The following is a 20,645-nucleotide window of genomic DNA, read 5'->3' as shown; positions in this document are numbered from 1 at the left end:
GGTTTTTTATCTAGACGACATCCTCACCGTCAACAAGAGTTGGGAAGAACACGTGCAACACATTCGGCAAGTCCTGCAAACCCTTCGGTAGCACAAATTATGTGCCAACTTGGAGAAATGCACCTTTGGCATGAGCCAAGTCCAATATTTGGGTTCCATAATAGATGAGTGTGGCATGCATGTGGATCCGACTAAGATCCAATTCATTCACGATTGGCCAGCCCCGACCACTCTAATGGAGCTTCACAACTTTTTGGGCCTTGCGATTTTTTATCAAAGGTTTGTGTTGGGATTCTCCCATATCACTTGGCCTTTGAGTTAGCTTACTAAGGGAGGGGTGAAAGCAAATTTTTCCTGGTTTGAATCCCAATATAAGGCACTCGTTGGGTTGAAGCACTGAATCTTCTCTGCACCGGTACTCACACTGCCAGACCTACAACAACCATTTGAAATCGAGACAAACGCCTCAGACTATGCTATTGGTGCAGTCCTCACCCAACATGGGCATCCAGTGGCCTATCATAGTGAGACACTTTCCGGTACAATTCGAAAGTACCCCACCTATGATAAAGAGATGTATTCCATTGTGCAATCTTGCTGGAAATGGAAGCATTACATTCTAGCAAAGGAGACGACCATCCACATTGATCACCAACCTCTTTATTTTATACAAACACAAGAGAAGTTGCAGAAAAATCTCCATAAAAAGTGGTATACATATTTGCAACACTTCCACTTGAACACTAAATACAAAAAAGGAAGCACCAATAATGTTGTAGATTGTCTCAGCCAACCCCCAATTACATCACTGACTACTGTTCTCAACTCTTGTGGCCATGAGACCTCTGGATGGCCACAACTATACAAAAATGATCCAGAGTTCACCTCCACATACCAGATGCTAGTAGATGGAAAGAAAGTTCCTGATTTCCACCTCCAAGATGCATTATTATGTTACCTGGGCCACCTTTTTGTTCCTTCAAGCGAGCGTGCCAAGCTTATTTGGGAGGCGCACTACAATCGGGTCGCAGGACACTTTGGTGTGGAGAAAATTGTGGTTGTACTACAAAAGTAATTTTATTGGCCCAAACTCTGACTGGATGTTGGGAAATATATCAGATCTTGCACTGCTTGTGCCATCGCCAAGCCAACCATAAAGAAGCAAGGCCTGTACACTCCTCTGCCTACTCCCAGCCAACCATGGGAATCCATCTCCATGGACTATATGTCTGGCCTCCTTTCTATCAAAAATGGTAATGATTGTGTATTTGTGGTCATGGACATATTTTCTAAGATGGTTGTATTGGTAGCCTGTAAGAAGAGTATCACAACAAAGGAAACTACCAAACTCTTCTTTGAACCAGTATGGGTACTGTTGTCACTCACTGCTAGATGATTTTTTAGTTGATCAAAGTTTCCAAAGGGAAGTGAATTTTGAAGCCATCTTCTAGGCCATTGGAGCACTTAAAGCCAAATCAAATCCCCTCCATTGCATAGTGCTCGGAACGAGCTTTCCAACGGTATAAGGAAGTCTGAAAATGGACTTCTGGATCAAAAGATATGGCCTATTAAAGTTCAAAGGGTTTGTTGCATTTTAAAGGGAAGGAGAGAAGGATATCAAAGGTTTGGTGCTCATCGCATATCGGACTTCTCACAAATCATCTATCGACGGGTCCAGATCTCATCAAATCAGTGATTGGCAGTGGCAAAGTCTCGCATCCCGCATATTGGGCAGGTCTCACATCTCGCATATCGACCATATCGCAATCCCACATATTGGCCACATCCCAATCCCACATCTCACATCATCGCAGTCCTGCACATCAGCTTATCGGGCATATCAGCAGGACCAGGCCTATCGGTGATTAGCGGGCCCATAGAGTTCATTGCAATCATAAATTGGCGGCTTCTCCAAAGTAGCAACAGGGCCTGCAGCAAAATCATTAATCAAAGGATCATCGATATCGCAAATCAGCTATCAGCTGGTCCAGAGCTCAGTAAATAGACAATCAATGGTAGGCAATCCCGCATCCCGCAAGTCTTTCATATCGGCAAATCGATGATCGGCATGCCCAATGGACCATCCTTTAAGAAATTGTGGGGAAGCGTCGATATAATGTTAAATCATCAGGGAGGGCTGAAAACCTTTAATAAAGAAAATCAACGCAAAAATGGGGACATGTGAGTCATTTTCTCTCTCCTCTAGGGGGCCACGTGGCGGGATATCATTGGTCATTATGAATCCACATGGAAGTTGACATCATCCTAACGTGGTAGTACTTAGATGATGTGGAAGTACGGAGATGACGTGGTAGTATAGAGGACACGTGGCATGCAGATTTGACATTTTCAGGGGTCCTTTGGGGGCATTTCTAGGTCACACATGGAAATGATGACATCACCCATCACAATCGCATATTAGAGATCGCAAAAGTCAAGTCCCTCCTCTACCGTAGTCCCGCCAGGCTTGCGATTGCGATATGAGGGGGATCGTCTTGGATGCGTTATTCCATGTGTTGTCTTATAGGATTTCGCATCCGGACAAGTTGGTTAGTGCTATGAAAGAAGGTAAAGATGTTTCTCCTCCCGATTACGATATGTGATGCTTACGGTGGGCCTGACCCTACATATCGGCGATCCCAAGAGTCTAGAGGAGATATAAAGGACAAGCATCGGGAATCACCGATATGTGGGATTTCATATAACAAAGGAAAATCCCCTCGATAGGTAGTTCAATGGATTTAGCACCCTCGGCCTATGCACCTGGTTCCAACCCCCGGTCAAATGAAGAAAATCATGGAAAGGGGATAAAAGTGAAAGGGGCTAAGGAGGATTGGAACTCATCTATTTCGCAACATTTCTTTAGTGAAAGTCCAAGATTAGAAACTCCTTCATATTGCGATCAAGCGAGCATCACCAGGCAGATCAGGGCATCGATAGTATAGGGTAGGGATTTAAAGACGTGACGGGTCGAAAGTTGTGACTTTAACGGAAACAAGTGGTGCATTCAAAACTGGCATGGGCTGATTCAGAAAAGCCCATTGTGACACGAAATCAAGGTCGGCGCTGACAGGAGTGAAAAGAGACTTGGTAGCTCGAGAGGATTCAATTTTCAGGCATGGTGTCCCATAACAGAGAGAGACGAAGTACCGCCCAAGGATCCTTTGTTTTAGTACTGCGACATGAAGTGGATGGTGCCCACTCCCAACTTTAAATAATGAATGGCTCGAGCAGTAAAGGCATAAATGACAAGAGCCAACTAAGCAGCACAAGAGACCATACTATGAGCCCACTGCAACCTGAAGCAGAAGAAATTATAGGGATGGGCACCGAGATAGTTTATTAATGCTTCTTTCTGACTGTTTACTTATTTGATGTCCTGCAATTTGCCTCCTTTCAATGAGGCCATTAATTCTGTAATATTTTTGGGCCACAGAGCCATCCCCAGCCGAGACAGCTAGTCAATCTGATAGCTGAGACTCGACTGAAGATATTTTTGATGTAATGAATGTTCAACGCTCCTCCTCTCCTGATAAATAGGAGGAAGAAAGACTTTAAAAAGTTCCAGAATTCTACACCTACGAGTCAGGGCTTCTGTGATTCCTCTTTGGTTCTAATTTCCTATCCACGAGGGACTCGAGTGATATCTTGCCTGATTATAAATGGACTGTTATGTTGAACTCATATTGTATTAATGAAACTCCCTGGTGATTCCAAGCAAATCAATGCGCAATATGTTTTCCCTTCTGTAATCTCATTTCATATATGTTTTCCTTTCTCTGAAATAGTGTAATGAGATTTTTGATTTCTCCCTGATTCATGGATTTATCCTGGCTACTAAATAGCGAACAATACATATGCATAAGACATATTTACTTGTGTTAGCCTATAACCTATAGTACCTTTGTACAAGAGAAATTTACTTGTGTTATTTGATTAACCTGCAGTACCTGTATGAGCCAGATTTAATTTTGTTGTTTAAGCGCTAGTGGTACCCATGTTATATCTTGTATGAAACCTTAGTAACCACTCCGTTGTTTCCACCTTGCCACCTCCTCTCTCTTCTATACTTTTTTTGGAATATTGTTGCTTAGGAGTCTGTCCTGTTTACAACCGTCTGCATTGATTTCCCTCCTTCCTTTCCTCCTCTTCACTTTACTACAACTTCAATATAAAGCTACATGTTGTTGTGTGTTGGCCACCAGAACCAGACATTTCTCTTTGAGGTTGGCCCGATTTACCCCCTGAGCGTTTGGATCCATGTATCGACTTGAGTTTACCTACATGACAGACTATTGAACCAATCCCCCTTTATTCTCTTTTCATTACGTGACAATTGGAGTGCAACAGAAACCCCACTCATAATCTTCCATGCACTCCTCTATTTAATATGTCCTAGGCACTGGTCTACAATCAACCCAGAGGTTGTCTCTAGGAGGCTTTCTAGGTCCCCTGAAGCACTCGTGCTGCAGGTGCTAGAAATAGCCACAACATGTACATTTTGGGATCCCACAGACCATTATATCAGATCAGGATAGTAGGTTGCTGAGCACATTCTGGTCAAGTCTCTAGACATTGTTGGACACCAAGCTCACCAAGTCGATTTCCTTCCATCCCCAGACTGATTGCTAGATGGAGGTCGTCAATAGGATGATAATGCACATACTTGGCATGTACAACTCCAAGCATCCACGGACCTAGGATGAGGGTCTTCCCTATGTGCAACAAAATTATAATAGAGCTCTTCATATCTCAATTGGTCGCAGTCCCTTTCAAGTGGGTCTAGGATTCCAACCATTATGTCTGATTGATGTTTCAATGCCTTGGGTGACTACACAAACATAATCCGCACATGTATTGTCCGAGGCTAATAAAGAGACCAGATTTATTGAATGCATCCGACACATTTGCTAGCAGGTTCATGACATCTTGAAGAATTCAAATGCCAAGTCTAAGAAGCAACATGATCAACATCGAGTGCCACACAAGTTTCAACTAGGCGATAAAGTTTGGTTGCATTTACAGAAAGAACGCCTTACTGGAGCTCATTGGAAGCTCATACCACTTTGATATGGCCCTTACATCATTACCAAGGCTATGGGAGACAATGCTTTTGAGCTCAACATTACCCCATTCCTTGGCCTGCACCCAGTGTTCAATGTGGACTGCCTTCGACCATACTTCCCACCATTACTAGACACATCAGAGATTGCAAAACAACTCACACCAACAGAGTTAAACCCAAATTGCATGGAACAAGCCACAATTGATCGGATTATGGACACACGGGTCAAGAACACTCACCATCAAAAGTTCCAACTATATCGGGTTGTCAAAGCTGGCCAACTCTTGCACCAAGGCAAGTGGCTCACCAGTGACCAAGTTTAGTAGAAGTTGCCCCATATCATTGAGGCACTCAACGCAATGGGAACCATTAATTCCTAAGGGGGGAGGACTAATCCAGGTGGATGTTGGTGGTCACCCACCTATTCCACTTGGACTCCCACCACTGTCTCTTTCGATTTTTCAATTTCCTTAATTGCAGTACAATTTACTATTTTTGGTAGTTTTTTGCGTCTTGAACTTCTGGAGCCATTTTGAGGCCCTAAACGATGTTTTTTGGGAAACGTAGGGCCAACATGGTGAAAACTCTAACTGTGTTTGCCACTCGAAAGTTGTAGTCCTCAAATATATCTTTCTAACGAGGTAGTGTGCGGGTCAAGTGAAGATCGTATGCCAAAGTTCCAACCTCGAAAAGTTGATGTACCAATTTACCCAAACAGGGCCCATAGTGTTGGTGCTTCATCTCCTAGGGTTAGGTTTTTGGATGTTTAGGGTTTTTCATTATTTCTCAATAATAAATAGGCCTTCGAGCCTCATTGAAACACAATTTAGAGGCATGTAGCCACCACATCTCTTCTCAGAGATAAGCTACCATCACTCGAGCTAGTCTTATTTCCATTCTATTTGTAAGCATATTTCAGTATTTGATATTGATGAAATGAAGTGTTATTTTTGCTGCATCTCTGTATTTAAGGTTATATCTGTAATTTGTTGTGTTCCTGTTTAAGTTCAGATCAGTAACTCGAGCCTCATCTGAAATCGTTGTGCCCTTCCCTCACATGCCTTTCAATACTAGAGAACCTAGTTCAAGTGATAGCATAAAAAAAAGTGGCCTCTGGTCATGCCAATGAATAGCCCATGAGTTTTGAATAATAGGAATTGTCGAATTAAGATAGAGCTTAAATTCTTTGGTTGTGGAGACAATGAATATTATTTGGATGCCAAGTGTATAAATATGAATTCAAGAATGAATGGCGGTGTTCAATGGTTTAATTTTGTTGGCTTTCAAATCATTTTTGTGAGTACCAGGTTCTGAAGTTTAATTAGAATATGGGTAATTGTAAAGAAGGGTTGATATTTCTTTGAAGGAAAAAATCAGGTAGAGAGAGTAAGACCTCTCCAAATTTAGCAAAGTGTGTATGTAATAAGTCCCAATAGATCTTTCTTGTGCTATTGAAATTAAATAAATATTAATTCAAATTTCCTTACTATTCTTTGTGTTTATGTTGGTATATTGTAACTTTAATTGTAGGCTTCAATTGTTCCATCACCCATCATTACGAGCAAAATTCCTAGCATCTACTATTCATTATTATATTGAAATAGGGAAATCACAGTGATTACACCAACAAATGAAAAGAAATAAACAAACCCAAAACAAAAAGAGGGGGAGACAGGTTTGCATATCTTGTGCCACAATGGAAGCCCTTTCAAATGACACAGACTGCACTAAATATGCCAAGTCTCTCAAATTCTATCCCATTTTAGCCTACTTAATGAAGTCTTAAGGTAAATAATTCAGGAAAGCCTAATTTATTCCCTCTTCGTTGGATAAATCACAACATGAACATGTGGGAATTGCATATTCCACCCCTATAAGTGAAAAGAAGTCCATATCCTTGTCTCTCCTACCTGGAAGGTCTGCCTATATTATTCTCTGACACCCCATAGGGCTCTGCCCCAAGTGAGGATCACCACATTCAAATACACATAATTTGTTTTACTAACCCAGGATGAAAACAACCCATCAATTCCCACCCAAGTACAACACTTGACCATAGCCATGTTAACCTAGTTCTAGATTACCCACTTATGCCTTATGTACTACCAAAAATATTAAAAATTGTTCCAGAGGAATCATCTTAGATTCTTAATCTCAGAAATATCATTCCAAAAATATTAAGAATTGTTCCAGAGAAATCATCTTAAATTCTTAATCTCAGAAACATCATTCAGCTTTTAAGACATAAATCCATTAAACTAGACTTAAGCCACATTATTTATACTTTTAATGCAGACTGGTTTAGAGACACGATACTAGACTTAATAGATATATTGGTTTATCTACCTTAAGCCCACACTAAATTTCTCACTATTATTAAAAGGTTAAAATTCACCCATTTGAATTTGGGTTAAGCTCACCAACTTGATTACTTTGTAATTTAAAACCTACACAAAAAATGAGTATATCTGACCTAAAACTGGTTGCATTTGTGTTGAAAGTTGAAGCTCACCAACTATGAGTATATCTAACTGAAAATTGGTTGAAGTTCATCAACTTGATTATTCCAGTATATCTGACTGAAAACTGGTTGAATTTGGGTTAAAGGTTGAAGTTCGCCAGCTTGATTATCCCATTATATTTGACTTAACCTAATTTAAAATCCATACACAAAAATAAATCAAGGTTGAAGTTCACCAACTAATCGCTTTGAAACAAATGCACACAAATAAACTAAATCGGAGTAAAAATCGGTTGAATCCAGGAAGGTTGAGGTCACCAACCTAATCGCTTTGAAACAAATGCACACAGATAAAGTATAAATTGGTTGAATTTGGTTGAATATATCTGAGTGGAAATTGGTTGAATCTGGGTTGAATGTTGAAATTTGCCTACTTGATTAATTTAGTAATTGAAAACTTATATCACCAACTTGATTAACATTGAGTAATTTTAAAATTTAAATACTAAAATAAAATGCCTAATTGAAAACTGTCACAGTAATTTAAAATTTATATAAAATAAAATAAAAGTAAAGTATATCTAATTCCAACTTAGTTATTGTTGGTTGTTTTTTATTGACTTCTAGTGATTTAAAATTTATATTAAAAAAAATGGTTGAGATTCTCTTTAGTTAAGTTCAATTCCCATGAATAATATAATAAACTTTTAGAAATAATGATTTCGAATTTATTAATTAAAATTCACTAACTTAATTAATTTAGAGCAATTTAATATATATAGATATCTATATATATGAAAAATAATATAATATCTTTTAGTACAAGGGAAACCAAAAAATCCAAACATTCATCCTTACAAACTTAGTTATTACTTACTATTTTTAATTAACTTAAAGTAATTTAAAATTTATATAAATAAAAATAAAATATATATAACTAAAAACTTAACTATTGTTTATTGCCTTTAATTAACTAAAACAAATTTAAAATTCATATACCAAAAAGAAAACTAAGTAGAAGCTCAATAAGTATATCAAACTGAAAATTTTAGTTTTTACTTAATACGGATAAGAATAATTAAAAATCTATCCCTACAAAAATAAAGTATATCCAACTAAAAATTTCACTTATTTCCTTTTCTAGTTTGAGATATTAAAATTAATAATTCGTTTAAAATTTATAGATTAAAATTGTTTATTTTAATTAGTATGACCATATAAATTAAATGGTTGATAAATATTCATAGATATCATTCCATAAAAAAATATATCTAAACAATTATTTCATAAGACATTTCACATTAAATTAAAAAAAATCATAAAATATATAAATTATAACTTTATTTTAAATTACTATGAATTATAAAAATAACTAATTTTTAAATTAAACATATATACATAAAAAAAAAAATCATAAAACTATATAAATTATAACTTTATTTTAAATTATTACTAATTATAAAAATAATTATTATATAAATTAAACATATATACATTTGAAAAAACATGGAATAAACATATAACAAGATTCTTATTTCTTAATCTATAAATAAATTGTTATGATACCATGAGCCAATACCATGCTTGTGAACACCACATGCCTAAAAAATAGTAACTAAAAAGACAAAAATGTCATTATTTATATGACATTTTTAAAATTAATTTAACTAAAAAGACAAAAATGTCATAACTAATTTGGAAATTAAATCTCTACCATACATCTAATAATTATTGATAATTAAATGAAAATTCTAGAAGTCCTATTGACATAAATAATCAAAATTTATAGAAATTACAAAAATGATTTAGAAATTTAAATATTTTTGAAAAAAATATGATTAAATATTTTATAGAATTTTAAAGCTTTGTAAAATTCAGTAAAATTTTTACACTTAGTAAGTATGAATTCTTAAAATTTTCGAGGCCAAGTTAAACCACATATAGCTTTTCACAAAATAAGTATTAATTTCATATCTAAAATCACTACCATTGATCTTGTGTTTGAAACACATGTGTGGCACATTGATGGAGGTGGGACTTGTGCTAGGCACCAAATGTCCCTTCATGCACGTGGAGTGGCGAAGTTCATCTAAGGGTTATAGTGGTGGTGAGGTACGCCACTCACCCCCATGCTTGGTTTCACAGTCATCTGTAGCGAGGTTTTAATGGTAGTGTACGCTATATTTTCAGCATGGTGTTGTTTGTGATGGTAATTCAAGGATTTTTTTTATTTAGTTTGTTATCCATGGTGGTTCCTGAGGGAAGAAAATGCATTTCATGTTAATCTTGCACTCTACAGAGAAAGGGTTGGTTTTTGAACTCGTGGCAATTCTATCTAATTCAGATCTTGTGGAGTCCAAATTCTTAGGTATCTCATAGCCTTCTCCAGTGTTGGTTTACGAATGTTGGTACTCTCGTAACTTTTCAATTTGGTTATGAGTCTTGGGCCTTATTGTTCTAGTGGCTGCAATTGTGTTTCATAAGTTTGTTTTTGAGTAATTGTTGGTTGTATTTTATGTCCCCGTCTCGGGTTTTGGGGGTTGGGGGTTTCCATTCATAGTCTTCGTCCTTTTTCATGTTGTCACCAAGGTCTAAGTATTGGTTGCTAGAACCATGGGGTTGCGTCGAGGGAAACTGGGTATTAACCCCTTTTTTGTTTTTACAAATTGGTTCTTGGGGTAGGAATTTGTGTCTTATGTTTGTCCGTAAGTGGTCAAATTTTGCTTTGAGGCCTCTAATTTGGTATTTTTTGGGATGATTCTCTTGTCTTAGCCATAACAAGTTATTGCTTTGTCCATCAGTTTATACTCAAAGGTGTATATCTTTAGTGCAGTATTTTCGTGGCCTTTTAGCATTGGAGATCATGGTTCCTCGAAAACATTTGTTAAGTCATCAGTGTGGTGGTCACGTCGTTGGGGGTAAACGGTGTTGTCGGCTCGCCGATGACTCACTTGCCTCCTTCTTCAATGTTGTCCCCCTGGAGATGTGAAGGGAGATCATTTTTTGGAAGCTAAGGAATCAAGGGTCCACCCCTATTTCTCGAACTCAGAAGTTGCCAAAGAGAACTTGATAGGGATCCCAAACCCTGGTAAAATGAGGAAGAAACGACCGGTTTACTTGAATTCCTTAGCTATGAGACGTTGGATTCCTTGCTTCGATTAGTGATGAAAAATAACCAAATTAACAACTACAACTTGTTCTCTAGCCAAGAGGATATCAAGTGAATCCTCAGAAATGTGTGATTTAAGGTCAATGATTTGGATGCTCGTCTCTGTTGGGTGGATAAAAAATTGCCATTAGATTCTAAGTTTGGAGACCTCATGGACCATCTGAGTGACCCTATAGGAACTTTGTTTGCTAGCTCTTCGGGCCTTCCATTTCCTATGTCAGATTAGTTGGCAATTTTTTCGGGATTTTTGGTCTTATCTTTTTGAGAAAGTATGTTTATGGTGTTGGATTTGGTTTGATAGCCTCCTAGGGCTCTTTTGGCTCTTGTTTGGGACAATGTCACCTCTGGAGCGTTGGTTGGTCTTCTTCCTTCACTCGGTTGCCCTGTTGGTTAATCAAATGTCACGCGATGGACTCACTTTTTGTAATTTGGCATGGCCAACCACGAAATTCTTGGTTAATATCAATAGCGTTGGCGCATGCAGCTATTGATGGTGGAAGTTATAATTTGTTTTGTTAATTGATTGTCTCACTAGTACTAGTGGGCGCAATCGCTAATGGTGGTGGTCATAATTTGTTTTGTTAACTAGTTGTTATGTTTCCTCTTGTGTTCAAGTTCTTGGAAGTGGTTGTAATGTTGTTGTGTCCACTTTTATTATGGTTTATGTAGTCTCATTCATGGTGGTTGTTGATGTTGTGATCTATGTACTTGAGGAGTGGTACCTGGTCTCTTATAGGCAAGTCATGTCTTTTAGCTTTCAAAGTGTTTTTTAATGTTTAGCATGTATTTTTGATTTACCATAGAATGTGTTTTCTTATCTGCAAACTATATATATATATATATATATATATATATATATATATATATATATATATATATATATATATATATATACCATTAATCCAAGCGAACTGGGATCCAAAAAAAAAATCCTTTGTCCAAAATGTTCTTCCCATCTTGCAAAAGCAATCAAATTGAAGTTTGAAATGAGTGTAGGAGGTTTATTTTTTGGATCCCATTAGTCCTACTCTTTAACCTTAGTAATCTAAGTTGAAGACGGAGGAATAGAGTCAAAATCAGACCAAGTCAACTTGCATCTTGGCATCATATGAAATGCACCAAAATTTTCAAAAAATTAATGGAATAAGACTCTTCAATAGGAGTACTAGAAATGAGCCTATCATATTGAAGTTGTTTCTAGAAATGATCCTATCCTATTGAAGTAATTTTTAGAAAGGTAAAGTTATAATTTTTCCATATCTCTCCATCATATCTATGCCTTGGCATATTTTGTCGTAGTAATAAAGTATTCATGGCTGCCATGTTAGTGTCTGCAGTATAAAGTTATGCCTCTATGATTTCAATATGTAACGGGTGGTTAACTTTTAAAGACTGGACTTGTCACCTAAACTCATTGATAATAGTTTGCAACTCTTATGTTGGTTCGGTCATATGCACTATAGCTTGTTTGAGATAGTGAGAGGTTTAGGTTTGCTCATTGATTTATTCATTGCTGATTTTTCTCTTTTGTTCTTCTCTTGTACAAATTCAGCTCTCAAACCCTAATATTTAATTTCCTTTTATGGTTTTCATAGTAACTTCCTATTCCCTGAGCTAGATTTCGAAGGCTTCTTTGGTTTTTTCTCCACCATGGGTAAGTTTTTAGCTACAACCTTAAGGGCTTCAAAATCTCTTTATGCTTCTTGTGTGCATTGATTTTGATTTGAAGTTTCTTTTTGGCTTTCCTTTTACATAATATTCAATATTTCTCTTCTCTTCTAATTTTGTGGTTCATTTTGTTTTTTTCCTCAAGGAAGTCTCCTTTGACCTGTTGTTGAAACCTTTGTGGAGGAAGGGGTGGCCACATTATCAAAATTTTGTGAGTGGTTAATGACTAAATGGGATTAGGACATTTGGTTTCCATTCAAAAGTTTGGCCAATATCAAATCTTTGAATAACTAACAAACATCTAAGATTACTTCTTGCATGTAGGTAATAATCTCAGGTGTGGTACGTGTGATCCCTAAAGAATGGAAAGATGTTTTTTACATATCATATACTTACAAGTTACCTTATGTAATCTTTGCCAATCTCACTAAGAGAATTTCATAGGTAATCCCTTCATTGTTTAAGTTCTATAAGGCTTTTCTATCATGTTCAATCCCTATTTGTAACTTATTGGTAATACTAACTTCATCTTCTTTCCTTATTTTTGTATTTTTTCTTCTCAAAATTGTTTGTATGAATCAAATAAAATTAGTGGCGTAAACAAGTCATTCTAATTTTATCAATTAGTTGTGTTAAATGCCATGTACCATTTCAACAATTTCATTCTCTTTCTTCTGTGTGAGCATCTATCAAGGAAGGCTTTAGAGGTGTAAAGATATTTGGATTACAATAATCTAGTGTTGGCAATAATAAACATCAAACATTATTATTTATTTCATATTCAGAAAACATTTTAACAAAGTTTCAAATTTTGATTTTGTTTAATTCGTTAAATCAAATGACTTTTATAAGTGAGATATTTGGCAATCATTTTGGTTTTGCTTAATTCATTAAATCAAATGACTCTTATGATTGATATATTTGGAAATCAAGTACACAGTTTTGGGCAATTTTGACTCTAAATTTAATTGAAATTATTTCATGAAGAAATATATCTAAAAATCTTACATCAAACATTGAATTTTTGAAAGAAAAAAAAATCCACACCAACAATTAAAAACAAATAAAAAAACCCAAAACAAGAAGAGGGGGAGAGAGGATTGAATTTGTTGTGCCATAATGGGATCCCTTTCAAAGGACACAAACTGCACTAAATATGCCAAGTCTCTCAATATATATCCATTTTAGCCTACTTAATGAAGTCTTAAGGTTAATAAGTCAGGAAAGCCTAATTTATTCCCTCTTAGCTTGATAAATAGTAGCATAAACATGTGGGAATTTCATCTTCCACCCCTATTGTTGGATAGGTAAATCCCCTCTGCGGACAGAGGTGATCCCACTAGCCTAAAACAGAACTAGCCACAATCAATTCACGCTGCTACGCAAGTTCCTAGTTGTACATTAAAGGTGAATTAAGGAGACCAACCTGGAGTCCAACGCTAATGTCGAAGCAGAGTTGAGCTTCCCGCTCCCTTGCTCCAGCAGGTCACAATCCTAGCGATCCTCGCGAACGGACACCTGCACATGCAAAGGAAAAACAGATACAAGCATAAAATCCACCAAAGTACAACTATATTTCAGTCAGAAAGGAAATAAATCAAACATCATTATAGTAGACAATGAGATTGGAACCATAACAGCAGTCGTTCATTAATGAATAATAGACGGGAAAAGTTACAACCAAGGTTCTGACGTTGAACCTCTCCTCTGGCTGGGCGAGCAGCTATGTGTGTCTTGCAATATACCTCCTCTCCGGCAGCATAACCTCTCTATGCTTCACTATCACTCACGACAAGCATAATCACAACTAGCATTACTCAAAAACTAGCTTGTCTAATGCATGAGGACAGACATTTATAGATGGAGAAGGGAGGAAGATTCAATGAACCAGGACACCCATTGTGGATTGGCATTATCTCTGAAAGGATAGATGTCAAGGATAGATGATGACTCTCGACCTCTATCCGATGGATTTTACCCTCAAAAGACTTCGTGATCTGAAGGGAAAAAACATATGGGTGCGCGTTTGTCAAAAATCATTACCAAACTGGGTTGGCGCGGGTGTTGTTTTGTGACAGAGCGCCAATGGTCGCACCCCCTTTTAAGGATCTCAGTGATTGGCGCAGGTAGGACACTGTGGACCTGCGCCAATGGAAAAAGAGCACTTTTCAGGGATAATTTGCAGAAGGTGTCTTCAGGGAACATGAAGTACATACTCAGGGGAATATAATGCAAGTGTTTTTGGGTTATGTCACTGTTCACAGGTCCCCGAATTCGTCCTTCAATGTACGGGAATGAGGCGATAGGGACGGTGACCAATGGTGACAAATTACTGTGTAACAGATGCCCCCCAAAGCATGAGGCCCGAGAGGGAGAGAGGGGTGAAATGCTTTACAAGAACACATATAGTTGCCGCCGAAGATCTGCATTGAGAGGAACGACTGATATTTCAATTACATGATGTACATGGTATGGTCGCAGCCATCCATAAGAGAGTACATAAATAATCTAGATCCATGGTATGGACGCAGCCATCTGGTTAGGATCAATGAATTGACTCAGGTATGGTCGCAGCCATCCAGTGAATGAGTCATGTATCAAGAATCACGCCTGGATTACAACAGACACAATCCAGGGTCTTGCGCTCCATCTCGACCCGATCAAGAGTACAAGTTCAAGCATGCGAATATGTGAGCTGAAGTGGAACATGCATGAACATCGTCTGATTACCAGTCAATAATGGAAACTGTTAACAGACGCGAGAGGTACCACCAATAATGACAATGGCCCTCAAGGTACTATAGGTACAATCTACGGCGTGCGAATTAATGAGCTGACATCGAACACCCGTAGAATCATTCGATCGGAGGCCAATGATGAAAACCTCACGTCTAACACGAAGAACCTGCCATTGAGGCATGCAGGCTCCAAGGCACCGGAAGGGAGTCTCTAGATCAGCTTCCTGGATAATGAGCTGAAGTCGACAGGAAGTGACCTTGATCGAAGGTGGGCCATAATGTTTCTCACATCATCGACACGAGACAGAGAGATAATGTTGTGAATCAAGATCATGTGAACTATCAGATGGAGGTTGTTTCTTTTTAGAGGTCAACTTCTCTTGAACATATCGGCGGCACGACAGTGGAATTGGCAGTATTTGACATCAATGGATCAGAGGTCATGATGACGAGGCAATGAGCAGATGAGAGGTCAAATAGGATTACCCAAATCCATGGAGGCCAGTGAAAAATGAGATGAGATATCCCCACCCAGACACGAAAGCAGACAAGTGCCATGTTCAAGAGCAACATACTGCCGACACGACAATTATGGTTCCAAAATTTTATTTTTCCCCACCATTTCTGGCGAGTACCCCGATTATTTTTAACAAGCTTGATGGGGATAACATATGCTTGTGGTGTGTCATTTCGACAAAATCCGATGTCATTAGGTTTTAACGAGTCTGACAAAGGAAGAACTCGGCGTCTTTTCATGTTTAGAGAGTTTGAAAAGATAGCAGAAAAGGAAACTCCAGGGGTGTCCTTTTTCGTAAAGTTGTGTCTCTCGAGCCCGAAAAAGTATAAAACAATGCTCGAAAGAACCGCCCGACCATTACGATCGAGGAGTAATTTTCATAAATAGTGATTCTGACCTGAAAAAAGTAAAAAAGCAGTCAAAATCACATCGTTTCATGACCATTAACAAGTTTGAAACGACAAAACCCGGTAATCTTTTTATGTTTTAACGGTCGATAAAAAGAACTTAAAACGACCGCCCCTTATTAACGTTTAACGAGTCAAGAGGAGTAACTCGGCAATATTTTCCTTTTTAAACGGTCAGAAAAAGAGCTGAAAGCAGACCTTAGAGTAACCTTTTCATTTATTTTACTGAGCCTGAAAAAGTAGGAAAATGAGCTTGTTTTGTTGCTTGAATGGCACCAACCCCTGTCATCATACAAAGAACAGCATAAAACCCACTTTGACATAAATATATTCCAGAAATACTCAAAAAATATCATTTTTAATGTATTTTTAGGTCAAAAATGCTATAAATAGTGAAATGGTAAAAAATAAATTTACTTTTCACTTTTTACCTTGTGAGTTTACCATTGGAGGGTTTTGGATGCAAAGTTCAAGTGTTGATTGCGATCAATCCAGGAGACCATTCGAGCCGCCGTCTGAAGCAGGTAAGAGGCCTCATCCTTAGCTTTAATTTCATTCCATTTTTTAGTTTTCCATCCACAGAATGATCCTCTGCAAGGAGGATTGCAAAAACTAGGGTTGCGCCCATTGGCACGAGTTTCCCGCGCGGGTTCGCGCCAATGGGTGATTTTCCTAACAGGAGGCGCGCCATTTTCGCGACTGTTCTGAAAACAGTCGCACCAATCACACGAATTGATTTTCCAAGAAATCCCACCGTTTGTTTTGCAATTTTTCTCTGATTTTGGTTTCATCAATGATCTAATGATGACATCTTCGGATTTTTGGTTGCAGGGATTGGTCAGAATGGCTATAGAATGGAGAGAAAGGGAACATGAGGCCATAGATTCCATGGCATTGGAGGATGATGCATGCATGGATGCTTTAAGAGATTGCGGCTTGAAGAAATTCTTCCTTACCTCATATCTACGTGCACAACCTGAGTTATTGAGGTTTATTGTGGATGCTTGGGACACGGAAGATCAGGTATTCTGCCTGAAGGACCAGACATTGGAGTTGGATGTCTCCGATGTCTACTTTATTACTGGACTATCACGGCGGGGTGCACGGCCCATCTTGACTGGAAGCAGGCCTTGCGGGGAAAAGATGGGGGAGGTGATGGAAAGAGTTTGTCCTGGGGCACAGACTGGATCCAACAGTGCCAAGGTGGATATTGTCACTATTCCGGACCTGGTGTTACGAGTGGTACTATTCACTATCACCCGGACGGCTGGGGTACAGGCACCCCACGAGGCCAGCAAGAATCACTTGCTGCTGGCAACTGAGTGTCTGAATCCTACATTGTTTGATTGGGCCACGGCAGTGACAACAAACATCAAAAGGCAGCTTACCAAGTGTAAGCGTGATGGCAACAAACAGTTTGGATATGGATCCATCATAGTATCATTTTTCCTGGAGCGACTACCGATATTCCGGATCCAGGGAGCTGTAGTGGCAGATCCATTGCCACGGGAGCCAAGGTTGGCTCGATGGGCACCACTCATGCCCAGAGGAGGAGGGGGCCAGCAGATGGCCTGGAGGCCCGAGTTCTTCATCTGGCTCCGTCACCAGATGATCGTCGTAGAGGACTGGCCCTATGCGGGCACTGATTTCACTGGAGATCCCGATCTCCCATTGCCTGCAGGGGAAGACTGGGACGAGGAGCTAGGTAAGAACTCTCTGTGTTTTTGATGTTTTATGTATTTAAGTTTTTTTTTGGTAATACATGCCATTCTCTGACAACAACTTTGTATGCAGATGTCGGTGCAGAACGACCAACTGACTTGTCTCATATAGCACGGAGGGCACCTGCTGCCGACCCTCAGGTAGAGGGTGATGCGGATGATGACCTAGTACAGAACCTCGAGGCACTTACTCGAGGGATCCCAGATTATGGCAGATTGGCAGACATGCCCAGAGCGTATCAGAGGCACACGGTGGGAGTGTCTACTCGCGTCCATCGTCTGTTGAGACGTGTGGTGCGAGCGGTGACATGCTATCATGAGCATCACCGTGGTTAGACGCCTAGGTTTCATTTTTGCATATTTTTGAGAGACATGTTGTCAGCGGCCGTATGGGACTTGGACATGTATTATTTTTGGGTTATGTAATGCGCGTGGCGCAAACATTATGACACACACGTATATATATACATATGTCTATGGTTCATTATTGTGTTTTCATGTGTTTGCTTATATACTGTTTTGATTACAAATTATGCAAATGTCTATCTAATACATGATTGGCCAATGCATCAGATAATGTGTTTAATTGTCTTGGAACATGTTGATATGTGATGAAATCAAAATTCCTTTCTAACAACCTTACACGTAGATACAACCTTAGAATATGATGGTTTCTGACGGAATATTGCCCGTTGAGCTGGTGGACAACAAGTTGAGAGTCCAGGTTCACTACCAATGCGCGAATGCCGAAATTAATTGCTTTAGCAAGTAGCTCGATTACAGCACAATATTCGGCGACATTGTTAGTAGTACGACCTAAGCACACACCCTGACAATCTATTAGCTCGCCATGAGGATCGTAGATCACCCATGCCGCAGAGGACAAATCGCGAGTACTGCGGCAGGCACCATCAGCGAAACCAACATAAGGTGCATTCGACATCTGCACAAGAAGCGAAAAACACAAGAAGTGGTAGCTATGTCTTGAAAACTGACACACACACACAACACACTAAAGTACATGTATGTACATAATAAAATGTACTAGCATCACGCATAGTACTTTTTCAAATAAAGCCCATTTCGGGGCTTCCCAAGAGGGTTTCCTTCATAATCAATCAGCTCGTAGGCCCCTTTCTGCAGAACTTTCTTGACAATGTAAGGGCCTAGCCACATAGACTCGAGCTTTCCTGCTCCTAGCTTATCTTTTGCCTGATCATAGAGCAGGACTAAGTCTCCCTCAACGAAAGAACGTGGACGGACGGTCTGATCGAAGTGAGTCTTGACTCGCTTCTTTTGCGTTTCGATGGCCAAAGAGGCCAGGCGACGAGTCTCATCTAGCCGTTCTAAATAAAGAAGGCGTTCTTCTAACGGAGTGGTGTTGGGAAGTAGCTCGACAGCTAATTTCAATGAAGGGATCTCACATTCAATTGGAAGGGTAGCCTCTAGTCCATAAACTAGTTGAAATGGAGTGAAACCAGTGGCATCCTTCACGGAGGTTCGGTAAGCCCACAAGGCAGGGAACAACATCAAATTCCAGTTAGGCTTATGCACGCCAACGATATGTTGAAGCATTGTAACCAAGATCTTATTGACAGCTTCAACTTGACCATTGGACTGAGGGTAGTATGGAGTTGAACTATCGTGTTGCAAGCCTAGCTGGGTTGTTAATTCTGACATCATATGATTACGAAAATGCTTTCCGTGATCGGTGACGATGGCTTGAGGGACGCCGAATCGCGAAATAACATGATTGAATAAAAATTGCACCGCTGTGTGACCATCTTCAGTTAATGTAGGCATCGCCTCGGCCCATTTAGTAAAGTAATCGACGGCAACGATGATAAACCCATGCCCCCCGGCTGAGCGAGGGTTACAGGTCATATAATCAATGCCCCATTTTGCAAAAGGGCCGACGGTGACAGCAGGGTGCAATGGAGGAGGAGGCGCTCGCATCTTGCGTTGGTATATCTGGCACTCATGATAAGAGCGGACGGCAAGGATGCAATCCTTGAAGATAGAGGGCCAAAAGTAGCCAGCACGAAGGATTTTTTGGGCAGTAGCATATCCGGACATATGTCCGCCACAGGAACCAGAGTGGCAGTCATTCAAAACCCGCTCAGCTTCCTCGAGAGTAAGACAGCGGCGGAGAACAGAGTCTGCGCCGAGATGATATAATGTATCTCCAATGATACGGTATGGTTGAGATTGATGACGAATCCTTCGCTGAGCGTCTTTAGACACACCCGGGCGAAAGGAGGACGTTTGCAGATATGTGATTATATCTCCGTACCATGGATCGAGGGTGCTAATGAGAAAAAGGGTCTCATCCGGAATTTGATCCTCTACATGCGAGGTCGAGGAAGAAGATGGCAAAGAGCAAATTAACTCAGCAAACACAAGGGATTTCTTAGACTTGGCAGTGGTAAATTCCAAGTCAAACTCTTGGAGGATAACAATCCACTTCGAGTATTTTCCCCCCAGCAACTGGCGTGACAATATATATGTCATGGGGTTGCAATCAGAAATCACGGTAGTTGTTCACAGCAGGATATAATGACGGAAACGTTGGACAGCACAAACCACGGCTAAAGCCAACTTCTCGACATAAGCATATCGAGTTTCCATATCTAGAAGGTTGCAGCTGAGATAGTAAATAACATGTTCAGTGCCATCATCGTCAGCTTGAACAAGAACCATGCCGATAGTGGTATCAGCGGCAACCAAATACAGCGTGTAATCGCGATAATAATTTGGAGGACGGAGTAACGGAGCAGAGACAAGGAGACCCTTGAGACGCTCAAAAGATTCCTGAGCAATGGTATCCCAATGAAAAGGGACATCGCGTTTTAATAACCGTGTAAAACCTTTGGCTACCTCGGCATAGTTTGGAACGAAA

The sequence above is a fragment of the Pinus tabuliformis genome, chromosome X (assembly GCF_031772625.1).
Source record: "Pinus tabuliformis cultivar Carrire ecotype Pingquan chromosome X, CPIR1, whole genome shotgun sequence".
Classification (NCBI taxonomy): domain Eukaryota; kingdom Viridiplantae; phylum Streptophyta; class Pinopsida; order Pinales; family Pinaceae; genus Pinus; species Pinus tabuliformis.
The sequence above is the reverse complement of the archived record's forward strand: the minus strand, read 5'-3'. Positions refer to the sequence as shown.